Here is a 14,328-nt window from a genome sequence, read left to right as displayed (position 1 = left end):
TATATATATATATATATATATCAATATATCAGCCCAAAGAACGTGAGGTGGTAGTATTCCCACTGGGCAAAGACTTCACTAAAATATGGTGCTTAAAAGAGTCAGCTGGGCCGGGCAGTGGTGGCACACGCCTTTAATCCCAGCATTTGGGAGGCAGAGGCAGGCGGATTTCTGAGTTAGAGGCCAGCCTGGTCTACAGAATGAGTTACAGCCAGGGCTACACAGAGAAACCCTATCTCGAAAAACAAAAACAAAACAAACAAAAAAAATAGTCAGCTGGTAGATTCAGGACACACTCATCCCAGTCATTTTTTTGAAGTGACCTTAGGCTTTAACAGACATCTCAAATCCAGTCCCTTTTCCCTACGGCTGGACCGCCCCAGTTTTTCTTTTCCCCCAGTTTTTATGGCTATGTCGAGCAGCACTCTAAAGGACTGTGATGTGTGGTGGGAGGTCAGAGGTTACGGATGGACCTGATTCATAAACTCCCCTGGTGAAAGATTGGCGTTGGGGCTGGTCCGCATGCCTCCTAGACCCACCTTCTCTCCTTTCGGGTACAGCATGTCCCGAGGGGCACTGCCACCTCAATGTCAAAACAAGCTGGCTGGGTTAATGGTGGCCGAGTTTGTACCCTCCACAGCTCCAACAGTCAGGGCTCAGAGTCTGGGGCCTGTTCCAGTGTCAGGCAATGCTCAGGTAGGAGTGCTGTATTCGCAAGAACAGTGAAAACGAAGTTCGCAGGCAGCGAGGCTCGACGACAGAGCTCAATTTGACTTTGTTTTCACACATTAGGTTCTGCTTATGGCAGACAAGTACCAGGGCAAGCGCTCTGAAAGGGGCTTTGTGTAGGAGCTGGATGCTGCTCTGTCTGATTTGTCATTTCAGGAATGTCGCCAGATGTATTGACTTACCAGCGGTGGCTCCAGTGCCATCTGGCCTCACGGAGGCCGTGCTGGGGATGGAAAGGCTCAACAGAAGACGTGAATCCATTCATCGGACGGGTACCCTTGCTTCTTATTTAAAGGGGCTTCTTGGTGGGGGCGGGGCATGCCATTTGGAACTAAAAACGGTTTTCAGGAGTTTGAGTTCCCCAACTCTGAAGTCAGCCGCTGTGTTTACATTGACTTGAAAGCCACCCTGCCCCCCTAGCTGTCAGGTTGTATATAGATATTTGTTCAGTGTAAAAAAATCTCTCTGCGACCCTACTCTTTGGCGTGGAAAAAAGTTAACCCCTTGCATGCTGCTCATTGGAATGATCTCTCTTCTTTAGTATACTGGCAAATAATGAACCGTATGGCTTGAATTCTGTGACATGGATTTTTGCCTCATCATGGCTCATAATCAATAGCCCAGTTGTCACCTGGGACGAGCCGGTTTCCTGCAGAAAGTCCCCTTTCCAGGAAAACTCTGATTCCAGCTGCTTTGAAACACCTCTTGTCCATCAGCCTCCCGGCTTCCTAGCGACTGCATTTCTAAACATTACTTCAATTAGTTTCCTCCGTCCAGAGGACAGAGAGGCCGGATAAAGATGTGAGACGTTTGAATTCAGAGATGTTTTGTAGAACGAGCAGAAGAAGCCATGTTGTGGATTCAGAACTGTTGGCATCATTTGCAGAGCCCAGGGTAAGAGGAAAACGAGGGGAAGGACCCGTCTCTTGTTCAAAAGCAGGGAGAGCGTTAAGATGGTAAATACAGAGACTCCAACCACGCTGCTGTCTTCTGAGCGCAGGGCCTTGGAGAGCTGCCGAACTTCAAGTTTGTGGAGCCTGTCCTTAATGGATCTTCATTCTTTATCCTTATCCCTATGTGAAAAAGCTTCCAGTTCATCCTCCCATTCTGTTGAGGTCAGCATCCTAGCTTCAGACCCAGGGACCCTCTCTTATTCTCTGGTTATATCTGTCTCTGATCCTGCATTTTCTTTTGCACTGCACACTTAATGTTCAGTTCTTAGTCTGCTAATGTGGTGATGATGATGATGATGATGATGATGATGATGATGATGATGATATTTTGAGTAATCCATTCCCATTTATTCAGCACTTCATTTGTGTCAGGCATTAGGGACATAGAATTATTTTGTTTATTCATTTCCTTGCTTTATTACTATCCTTCCCCAACTTTAAAAAAAAATGAGACAGTTTTATGCAGCCTGGATGGTTTTGAACTTATGTAGTTGAGGCTGGCCATGAACTCTTGATCTTCCTGCTTTCACTTCCTAAGGCTGATCTTCCTATCATCTTTCCTGAGCTTTCTGTCTGAAGGGAGAAGGTCTAAACCCAAATTGCAAATAAATGACTGTAAAAATAAAGCAGCCACAAACAACTGGTGTTGTCTGTGTATACTGTTAACTAATGGGCAAAATCTCAGTGGAAAGAAACGATCATTCTAAGTGAATATTGGACTTGATGGCTTACTTCTTTTTAAATTAGTTGCTTGTTTGTTTGTTTTTTTCTTGCGGTAAGGACTCATACCATCTATAGTCCAGACAGGTTTGAACTTATCTAGCTGAGACTGACCTCTAACTCATAGTAATTCTTCTGCCTCAGCCTCTAAGTGCTGGGATTATAAGTGTGTGTCACCATTTTCCAGGAAGCTAACTTAATTTTATGTGTGTGTAAATTTTCATGTGTATGTATGAAGGCCAGAGGTTGACATGGTTTCTTTCTCTGTCCCTGTGATGGTTTGTATATAGTTGGCCCAGGGAGTGGCACTATTAGAAGGTGTGGCCCTGTTGGAATAGGTGTGGCCTTGTTGGAGTAGGCGTGTCATTGTGGGCACGGCCTTTAAGCTGTGCCCACATCCTAGCTGCCTGGAAGCCAGTGTTCTGCTAGCAGCCTTAAGATGAAGATGTCGAACTCTCAGCTCTGCCTGTACCATGATGGCCTGGATGTTGCTATGTTCCCACCTTGATAATGGGCTGAACCTCTGAACCTGTAAGCAGCCCCAATTAAATGTTGTCCTTTATAAGACTTGCATTGGTCATGGTGTCTGCTCACAGCAGTAAAACCCTAACTAAGACAATCCCTATCCACATTATCTATCTATCTATCATCTATCTGTCTGTCTGTCTGTCTGTCTGTCTATATGATTTCTAACTGAATCTAGAGCTTGATGATTTGATTAGACTGGCTGGCCAGTAAGCCTCGGGGATCCTCTTGTCTCTGCCTCCACAGAGCCTGGATTATAGGGATTTGCCACCATGCCTGGTTTTTAAATGGGTACTAGGACTTGAACTTGGGTCCTCATCTTTGTAAACACTTTCCCAGCTGAGCCATCTCCTTACTCATACTAATTTGATTCTTAACAATTCCCACTCTCAGTTTAGAAATGAGAAGGCCATTTGTTCTGGCTTACACAACTTTTAAAGGGCAAAGCCAATATGTGAAGGAACCCATATGGATTGACCCCAAAGCTTCTTTGATGGCATTTGCTGTGCTTCTCACAGCCTGCATGTGGCATGAGTGGAGAGGGTGGCATTCAGCATGTAAGGGCACTGTGAGGAAGGCAAGTGGACACAGGTCCAGGAGGCGACTGTTGCTTTGCAGTTTACTTCACAGTGGTCTATGCTTATCTTCTGGCACTGACCTCAGTTCTCTGGAGTATGCCCGAAGGCGGAGTCATTCATTTCTTCATCCAGCAGTACAAAGCCTCGCTCACTCTAGTTGCTTAGAGGGGAAGAACTTCAGGGTCAAATCACCTCCCCAGGCTCAATCATTTGGTCATTCATGTGACCCGGTTGAGCAGGAAGGACATTTGGCATCTAGGCCTCAGTCTCCTTTTCCTGTACACTGGACTCTGACATTCTTACCTTCTAAGGAATGCATTGATGCTTCCTACAGAGCTTAATTAGATCTGGGGGAAGATGCTGCTTCTCCAGTGTCCGTGTTCTGGTTTCTAGCAGGTACTGGTGTGAATGTGGTGGATAAGTGATCACTTTTCCTTTCTCAATAGTTAATTTGTAAAATTGCTCTTTATATCTGTTTTAAAACAAGATTCTCCCACACCCTATTGGTTGGTCCACATTGTGGCAGAGAGATCAAGAGCCACCACAGCACCCCAGGAAAGAGACCAGATGTCTTCATTCTCTGTAGTGCCAGCCACATGACAAAACAGGGCAAGCGAAGACCAATTTGCACTCAGTAATGGGTGAGATTCCTCCAGTAGGTAGCCTCTGGTGGAAGAAGTCACCTGCAATAAAATCTCAGCACTCAGGGAGGTGGAGGCAGGTTGATCTCTGTGAGTTCAAGGCCAGCCTGGTCTACGGAGCAAGTTCCGTGACAGCTAGAACTACACAGAGAAACCCTGTCTCAAAAACAAACAAAAACAACAAAAAAACAAAACAAAACAAAACAAAAAACAAACCCAACAACAACAAAACAAAAAACCAAAACCCCAAAACTAATATCTATTTAGGGTACGTGTGTGTGTGTGTATGTGTGTGTGTGTGTGTGTGTGTGCCCCAACGTGGAGATCAGAGAAGGACAATCTGTGGAAGTCAATTCCCTCCTACCATGTGTGTTCCATGGCTGATCAAATCCAGGTCTTTAGGCTTGGCATTGAGCTCTGTTACATAGTGAGCCCTTAAAGATCTATTTTTAAGGACTTCAAGAGCATTGGGATTTGAAGAGAGTCTCTCTGAAAGCCATTGGAATAGAAGTTCCAACAGTCTCCACAGAATAAAGGCCCCCAGACAGTCCAAATTCTGATAGGGAAAGAGCCCTCCATAATCCCTCCAGCCACAGAAATATTACCAAAAAAAGAAAGCTGAGAAAGACTCAGAAGTTGAAGCCTGAATAGCCTGCCACAACTCTTTTGGGTTTGAGCACTAGAGATATGATCCCCTCTTCATATCATGTATTGGTTCCAAACCAAGCAGACTGGGCGTGTGGGCATTGCCTCTCTCTTCCTGCACAACAGCCTATGAGCTAAGTGCTCTCTGTCGCCCAACCTCCAGGCTGCTTCAGGACTCCACTGAGGAGAACAATACTCCTGCCTGGGATAAAGTTCCCCAGCACTTTAACAAAGTTCTTGGAATGACAGCAGGCTGCACTGTAGGACTGAAGGCCTGAGGACCCTGGGCCTTCCCATCTTACCATGTACAGTTTATCTTCTGTGCACAAACTCTGGGGACACATTGCCCATGCACCAGCTGGTGTATTCCTGGTGGAGGCAAAGCCCTTGTTTGGAGACAGAGAGCACACTGTACTGGCTGATGTGTGAAGGTTACTTACACAGATGTGCTCCTCCAGAATAAAATGGCTGCCATGAAGGCCTTGAGGTAGCCTTTTAGTATGAGGGTCACACAGAGGCCTCCAGACTTTCAATTTTTGTTCGTTTGTTATTTTTTTTTTCTTCAGTTTGGTTTGGTTTGGTTTTGTGTTAAGGCATTGTCTTAATTTCTAGTCTAGCTTCAAACACAGAACCCTTTTGCTTCAGCCTCCTGTGTGCTGGGCCCCGGGCATGCACCACCAAGGCCTGGCCTCAAAGCTTCAATTCTTATTGGAAAATGACTTTATGGGACTGATGCGCTACCTACCTTGCTAATGAGGCTCCTTGGAAAATGATTTTATAATTGTCACATCTTGGGCTGGGAGTGCAGCTCAGTTGGTAGAATGTTGAGCTAGTGTGCATGAGGCTGTGGGTTCACTCTGAGCCCTGCCTAAGTCTAACAGGATGGTGCATGCCTATAATTCCAGCACTCTGAAGATGGAGGCAGGAAGCTGATACAGTCATCCCTTGGATGCCTCGTTTTTTGAGACCTTGTCTCAGAAAATGAAAACCTGAAAAATAAATAATTGTCATATGATGATGATGCTCTCTATAAAATATCCTTCCAATGACCTCATGGGCTCCAGTTCCTGCTGTGGACAGTGCCCAGCATGTGAACTGAAGTGGACGTAGCTCTTAGAGCTTAGCGTGCGGTTAATCCAGCGAGAAGCTTAGTGAACAGTGCCTGGAGAGACCTGTTGAGTCCTAACCCTCCCATTTACAAGTTGTGTGTCTTTTACTCCTGACCCTCTTTAGCTCCAGTCTCTTCATTTATAGGCTGGAGTTATATGATGCTACCAGCTTCACATGATGGTGGAAAATTTAAGTTAGGTGCCTTGTAAACATGGACGGGCACAAAGTGCTCATTTAAGGTTTAACCTATTGCTTTTATCTCTTCCAAATCTTTTTGCTATCCCATCAACATACCAGTGCCAAGCACTCCTTCAAATTAAGACAGTACACAGGCAAGGATGTTTATACATCATTAACTTAGATTATGGATTCTAGTGTGTCAAAATGATGGGAGTCTGCTGAGGCTGTCTATATAGACTCAGCTCCGCTGGAGGAGGAGGAGAGAACCTGAGGCTAACCATCACGGAGCACTTCAGATGAATTTCTAGGAAGTAGACATAGGTTTCTAGTTAGCACCTAAGCCTTGAGTGCCTTTATAAAAACCACCCAGGGTTTCAAGTAGGGCCTTTATTTCATAAGCTCTGGGGAAGAGGCCTCCTCTGTGTCCTAGAAGAATTTGCCCAGACCAGGAACCAAGTTCAAGGCAGAATGGGGTCACCTAGAAGAGCCAAGGCACACATTCTCAGTTACTTGGTCATAGCAGTAGGAAGGGAAGACCAGCTCCCCATGCCTGTGTGCTGGAGGCCCATGATCCTGGCTGTCAGGCAGGGACCTCACACGAGGCTGGCTTGTGGACCTTCTCCACTTCTTCCTCATCCCCCATGTACAGGACTCGCAACACAACCCCACACACCAGTGGAGCTCCCCATGTTTCACAGCCCTCTTAGGGCTCCCAGTGAGAACTCCTTGAACACATCTATAATTCTGGCCTTGGGAGTAGCTGACTCCATTTTGGGTAGCTTTTCTTTTGAGAGAACTTGATGGCTAGCAAGAACTGGCTGAGGCATAGGTGCTGCTTGTCCCAATAGGTAGGTCTGTGGTTCTGTGAGTTGTTAATTTTTTTCTTTATAATAAAATAGTTGAATGGAACATACTATTTTTTTTCTTTTTTTCTTTTGTTCTTTTTTTTTTGAGTGAAGCAAAAATCTGCTTTTTTCTTTCATTTTTACTGGAAATGTTCTATTCTTCCCACTATGCTGGCTTTGCCTTAGTTGCTTTAAAATACTTTCATATTTTTTGAAGGCAAGGTCTCACACTATAATTCACTGTAAAATGCAAGCTAGCCATGAACTTGCAACAAATCCTATCTCAGATTCCTATTTTTAATTTAAAGGTTTTTTTTTTTTTTTAAATTCTATTTTCCAGAGGACCAATGAGATGGCTCAGAGAGTAAAGGTTTCTTCATGAATTGTCCTCTGACCTACACATACCATTCTGGACCAACCCCCCCCCCCCCACACACACACACATTCATGCACAAACATACACACACACACACACACACAAATATATACACAAATACACACACACACACACAAATACACATTTTAAAAAAGATCCTATCCTGCAATTCTCCCAATGAAGCTTATTTGAGAGCAGCATATTGGATATTTGAGGAGTTTACCCTGGGTCTGAATTGAGTGTGCTTGACAGTCATGAAAGGGCCCACTGGAGTCTGCACAGTTACCTCCCATGGTCTATGCTCAGTCCAGATGTGAAATGATACATCATCCTCACTAAGTACTGCAGGTCTTCTTTGTTAAAAAAAAAAATTACATTTATCTATTTATTTTGTGTGTGTGCGTGTGTGTGCATGTGTGCACGTGTGTGTGCATGTGTGCATTCGTGGGCCAGGGTAGGGGAGGGTGTGTCATGACATACATGTTAGGGTCAGAGGATAACTTTCAAGAGCTGATTCTCTCCTTCTATCACATGGGTTCTAAGAACCGATCTCAAACTGTCAGGCTTGGCAGCAAGCTCCTTTACCCACTGAGCCATCTTGCTGGCCCCGTTTCGGGTTGTTTAAACATTAGAACCTTGCTGGTGCTTCCTGGGTGAGAAGAGGAGCAGGTGATGTCCGGTACTGACTCACTGGTGTTTTAAGTAACCACTGTGAGGTGTGAGCATGCGTAAGTCTGCCCCTCTTTCTAGAACGTTCTCCCTTCATTTTTCCTTTGAGTACATTTTTCCTTGTCATTGTGGTGGATCGTTCATATGTCAGGTCTTGGAGAAAGTGCCACAGGCTGCCTCCTTGACTGTGCCTCAGAGGACAGTAGACCCTGAGACTCTGTCTGGCTCTGGCAGGTGTCTTTGTGGTCTCATCTGTGACAGTTCACTTACACTGGGGATTTTAAAGAACAAGAGGTTTGTCATTTTTCATCTTCATTTTTGGTCTTTGGACTTTCCTTGGTGTTCGGAAAATGTTTGCCACATGAACAAGTTTCCAAGCAAATGTTGAATAAATGGACAGTCATCTCTAAAGATGGAGGCTGATTTTCACAGGTCAAAGATGGAGGGTTAACTGGGCTGGGTCCTTCTGCTGCCTCCTAGGAAGTGTCTTTGTTGGCAGCAAACCTCTAACTGTGGAACACACCCACTGGGAACCTCCCCACTGTGTGATTGTCTCTATCTCTCTTGAAGTGCAACTCTCCTCCTACTGTGTGAGCCCTGCAAACACACCTTTCATGCAGGGCAACCCCACTGTGTTGCCCCCAATACATATCCTCTTGTAGTGTAAATCTCACTGCAGGACCCTCACAAGGCTCATACAGTATAAACCTCCCACTGTGCCCTCCCCATCCCTCCTGTGCAGTACAAAGGTCCCACTGTGTGACCCATATACATCTCTCCTGTGGTGTTGAAAACCTCCTTTAGACATCCCTCCCCCAATAGCCTGCCACAGCACAACACCCCCCTGTGTGATCTGTACACACCAGGCTTCTTGCAAGGAGTGGACAGCCGGCCTGTTCCCTTTGGTTTTGTTGCATTTGGCTGTGCGCTAGAAGAATTAGCAGTACATTTATTTTCATATTGGGTGGTCTGTAGCACGGATCACCACAATCCATAAAGCCCCACTAGTGAAGTAAATGAGAGTCTCCATAGTAGTGTCAGCTAGAAATCTACAAGTGACCCCAGCATTACCCTCCCCACTTTCCCAGAAAATACAAATCTCCATTGAATGTACAGTTTTTATCAGAATTAGCCTTGCTTAGACAGATACAAAGCAGTAACATCATATTCTGTTGCAAAAGACAAGCAGGTGAAACCAGCCATCTAGGGGTGTCCAGCGGTCTAGGGGTGTCCAGCCGTCTAGGGGTGTCCAGCGGTCTAGGGGTGTCCAGCCGTCTAGGGGTGTCCAGCTGTCTAGGGATGTCCAGCCGTCTAGGGGTGTCCAGCCGTCTAGGGGTGTCCAGCAGTCTAGGGGTGTCCAGCAGTCTGGGGGTGTCCAGCAGTCTAGCGATGTCCAGCTGTCTAGGGATGTCCAACCGTCTAGGGGTGTCCAGCGGTCTAGGGGTGTCCAGCGGTCTAGGGGTGTCCAGCAGTCTGGGGGTGTCCAGGTAGGAAAGAACAACCTTAAAATAGGAGCAAATTTCCCCTCCCCCATGGTCTCTTTGAAAGATTTTTAACAAGCCAAGAGTAGTGGCAAATACTTTTGTCTCAGAGATAGGCAGATCTTTGTGAGTTCAAGGCCAGCCTGGTTTACATAACTGGTCTTCAGACGAGCTGAGGATTCATAGTGAGACTTTTACACACACACACACACACACACACACACACACACTTAAACTGTAACTTGTCTTTTTCTCTGTTTGCCCCACATCTATGTGGGGGAGACAGTGCACAGATTTCTTAAGGTTTTGTGTTCCAGCTCTAAGAGCAAATTCCTTCCATCTTGGCCCCCAAAACTTTTTTCTAAGCATTCCAATATATTCTTCAGACACTCTATGACCACTCTCTGACCCAGAGGCCACCTTATACTGGACTGACAGACTCTAGGCTTCCTTCATATGCCTGCCATTAGAGGCTTTAAGGGATGGGAGACTCCTCATCAATATTCACGGATAGGCATCCAAAGTCCTTTCAGTGATGTCACAGGACTGCAGAGACAATCACATTCCAGCTTAAGTAACGATTCGTTTCAAACTCCCCCCGACTGGCTAGATCAAAGTCTCTGTAGTGCCTCCTGCCCACTGAGCTCAATCTGTGTCCTCAGCACCTGCAGGGTTGATTGACATCCGTCCAGGGTCTTGGCCATGAGCCCTCATACACAGGCTGCCTAAAAAAGTATCCTAACTGCCCCGAAAGACCATTGTAACTGGAGGTGCTGAACCTTCAACTGTAAGGTGGACCAAATACTATTTTGTAATATGTGCATGTACTTAATGATCGAGAGGGCTTTCACCGAATGTCTCTAAGATGAGATAAACGTGTGTGTGCATGTATGTGTGTGTGTGTGTATGTGTGTGTGTGAGAGAGAGAGAGAGAGAGAGAGAGAGAGAGAAAGAGAGAGAGAAAGAGAGAGAGAAAGAGAGAGAGAGAAAGAGAGAGAGAAAGAGAGAGAGAAAGAGAGAGAGAGAAAGAGAGAGAGATTTTATTTAGAGGTAGAACCATGAAGATTGATAGTTGTGAACTTAAGAGCTGCCTGAACTACATAGTAAGTTTCAGGCCAGTTTGGGCTGCAGTGTATGACTCTGTCTCAAAAATGAAACAGAAAAGAAAGAAAGAAAGATAGAAAGAAAGAAAAAGAGAGAGAGAGGAAAAGAGAGAGAGAGAAAGAGGAAGGAAGGAAGGAAGGGAGAGGTGTCGGTTCCTCAACTTTAGCAAAGAAAAACTAGAATCACTGTTAATACTTAGAAGAGCCTTTTACTTACTTATTCACTCAAAAAACAGCTATAGCAGCTGGGCGGTGGTGGTGCATGCCTTTAATCCCAGCACTTGGGAGGCAGAGGCAGGCGGATTTCTGAATTCGAGGCCAGGCTGGTCTACAGAGTGAGTTCCAGGACAGCCAGGGATACACAGAGAACCCTAAGAAAGAAAGAAACAGCTGTAGCACCTCCAAGGTACCAGTATTTATTACGTGGGAGTCACACATGAAAACTCACTGACTCTTTACAACTGTTCCAAGATATGACTTCTCCTGTTCCCACACTGTGACTATGTGAATGGTATGATAGGCAGGTTCATCTGTGATCTACAGAGTATCACTCAGAACTGACATCTGCAGCTCTAAGTCACACATTGGCAGCCTGACTTACAATGCCCTTGACACTGTGACAGCCAGCATGGAGGTCGCAAGGACAGGGGTTGGAGGATGCCGAGGTCTTCTGCAGATGTGGTGTCAGGCTGCCGTCTGGACTCTGGACGGCCTTGACAGAGGGCAGGCGATTATTAGATGGTAACGAACACAGGCCACTGTGGACTGTCAGCAACCTGAACCAGATGTGACAAGGCTCTCAGAAGTTTGCATTCCACAGTTGATTGGTGGGGACCTAGAGGCAGCCTCAGCTCTAGCTTGCCTCAGCTTCAACATACACTGTTCCACTCCTATTTAATGGATACCTTGAGTGTTCTTTAGAAATAAGAAATGATTTACTAACTGCTAAGTCACCAGTTAGAGTTATAAGTTGTCTGAAATTTATCATACTAAAAATTATAACAGATTTTATGGACATAATGAAATAAGGAGTAAGTGGAGAAACAATAAACATTTTAGCTATTTGTTCTGCACAGTACAGAAGATCCCTTGTGCTCCCGTGGTCTGGTCCCTTCATGGGGGGAGGAGAATTATCCCTTTAGGAGAGGGAGAAGGGCTTTTAAGTGATCATATTTTTAAAGGCTGTAGCAAAAAAAAACCCAGAAATATGTCTTAAAGTGGCTTCTATGTGTCAGTGCTGGCTTTCTTGCATTTCTGCAGTATAGAGTTAGTAAATGTCTTTTGACCCAGATAAGTATACCTCCATGTAACTGCCACAAAGTTCCAAGCAGTGATTTAGGAAGAATGGTATGGAATTACTGAGGAGAAATTTCCATTTTCTCCATAGGCCAAGATCTCCACAGCTCTGGGACAGAGTCATTCAAGGGACTTGGGTGTCCTGGGACAGGGGAGCCTGGCTCAGGAATAGACAGATGGGGGAGTCTTTTGGGGGGCTGGACTTGCCCCAAACAGGAAACTGGAAACAGAGGTCATCAGGGGATGATGTTAGATGGTTTCCTGTGTAGAACATGCTCGTGGTAAGGATGGGATTCCTCACACCATGCTCTTCAAACGGCTCTACTACCTCTCTGGAGCTGAGTCTTAGCAGCAGATACACACTGAGAAATAAAAACAAACAAAAAGAAGTAATTACAACGGAATGTAAAAGGGCCTCAGAGAGTCATGGTAGCAAGGAAGACAGTAACCAAGCAGCGTTTGGCCATCTGGATGCTGCTTATGGGTCTGGGATATTTGAGATGGAGTTGAGGGATAGGCAGCAGTTTGAAGGATGTCAATGAAGAGTTGAACAAAGGCATCTATCCCTAAGTGCTAGGCCCAGATTTCTTGTGGTAAGACAGATGGAAGAGTCATTTAGTCCTCCAGGAACTTTTGGTTTGGGAAAGTAGAATACAAAAGAACTATCACTCCCTGACTGACTTTATTCTTAATTCCCCCCTCCCCTCCTTCCTTTATTCTAAAGCTACTTATTGAAGACATATCTGAACTAAAGCTGCTTACTTCATGTAAATGAAACATACAAGTTGTTATTGTGATTGATAGCTTTTAAATATTTAGACTCATGGGGATGGGGGAAGTGTAGGTCAGTGGTAGAACTTGAGCATGTGTGAGATACTGTGTATGACTCCGCACTGCAAAATATTTAGACTTATGGCATATGAGCCTCTGCTATACCCATGTTCTAGGCCGTATACATGTTAAAGTTCAACATGGCCACTTGATCTCCTAAGAGATTTGCAGAAAGGTCCTTTTAAAATATCCCTCAAAATATTCCCCCTACAGGGAAGAAAATCCACGGGGGAAAAAGCCCCACGCCTTCTCTGTTTCACACCTGTGTGTAGTTGCTACCTCTGTACCAAGATGCATGTGACCAATGAGCTATTGTAGCAGGGATAATGCCATGTTGTTTCCAAGATTCGGTTCTGAAAGGACTTGGGTGTAGTCTTGCCCTCTGAGGGTTGCTTTCTGAGTTGAGTGTAGGAAATTGGGGATGTATGTGGGAAAACTCCACTCATACCATGAGAATGTTCAGAGAACGGGGAAGAACTCCAAGTTCAAACATACTCCAGCTCCATCTAAGAGTAAAAGGACAGATCAACTTAATCCCAGGCCTTCTGTCTGTGAGGAGGATTGTGTGGTGGGGAATGAGCTTCCACACAAGACCTTGTGTGGGATTCAAGTCTGTCAATAGCCACATGGATGGGTCTTAAGGTTGACTCTTTCTCACGTCTTTCACAGCCTTTGGCTGAGATAACTTCCTAGGCAAACAGCTTGACAGAAACATCAGGGGAGATTTTGCCCCAAGCCACCCTGCTCCCAGATCCTGGTCTAGGGAAATCTAATATTAACATAGCACAATGTTTACTGGTTTAACCTTCCACGACTAGGGGTAGTTTGATACCTCACATGATAACTTACTTCTGTTTTCAACAGTTTCTTGGTCTTCTCTTCAGTGTCTATAACAGCTAATTGGAAGTACAGCTGTTAGAAGCAACAGCCTTAAACTCAGGCAAGAGATGCCCTGTGCTTCATATGTTCACTCTGGTCTGTCTCTCTTGACTAAGTCTGTTGCCTCATGTCTCCCACAGGACATTTATTTACCTCCCTGGGATCTCTCCCATATGTCCCCAAATTGCCTCACTAGGCCTGGTGGCAGTAACCCTCGGCTCAGCCTCCTGATGGGGACTTAGGGGGCTATGGGTTAGGATGTGAAATGCCTCTACTAAAGTATCAATGTGTGTGTGTCCACAGGGGCCACTGTGGTACGTAGAGTGACAGGGCTGCCTCTTCCTTGGCACTCTGGTCCTCCAAATCATCCTAGAGAGAAAGCTGACAGGTTTTTCTTAACTTGTTACCTTGCTTTCTGATGTTTACATAGTTAGACCTGATACATTTCAGTTGATTTAAGTGCTTGCCTAACACACAGGAAGCCCTGGGGTCAACCCCAGCATCCCAAGAAATGGGTTTGCTGGTGCCTACCTATATTCTCAGTATTTTGGAGGTGGAGTCAGGAGAGGAATTTCAGGGTCATCCCTGGCTAGATAGTGAATTTGGGGCTACCCTCTGATACACAAGCCTGCCTCAAAAAAAGATTTTTTTTTTAAAGACTTGCTGTATATTGCCTCCCATGTTCTCTTATTCAATAAATATTAGAGTTAGTCATCGACATTTGATCTTCAAAGGGATTTGAAGAGAATTCTTTTTTTTTTTTTTTT

The 14,328-nt window shown here is 45.2% G+C and overlaps 1 long non-coding RNA gene across 1 annotated transcript in view; it reads left to right on the top strand.

Moving 5' to 3' along the window:
* LOC116103076 overlaps positions 1–14,328 on the top strand; it is a 66,867-nt gene that overhangs the window by 20,788 nt on the left and 31,751 nt on the right. Inside the window, exon 2 of the long non-coding RNA XR_004123377.1 lies at positions 886–1,001. This is a non-coding gene — a long non-coding RNA (uncharacterized LOC116103076). The remainder of the gene's footprint in view (positions 1–885; positions 1,002–14,328) is intronic.

The sequence above is a fragment of the Mastomys coucha genome, unplaced genomic scaffold (assembly GCF_008632895.1).
Source record: "Mastomys coucha isolate ucsf_1 unplaced genomic scaffold, UCSF_Mcou_1 pScaffold21, whole genome shotgun sequence".
Lineage (NCBI taxonomy): Eukaryota > Metazoa > Chordata > Mammalia > Rodentia > Muridae > Mastomys > Mastomys coucha.
The sequence above is the reverse complement of the archived record's forward strand: the minus strand, read 5'-3'. Positions and strand labels throughout refer to the sequence as shown.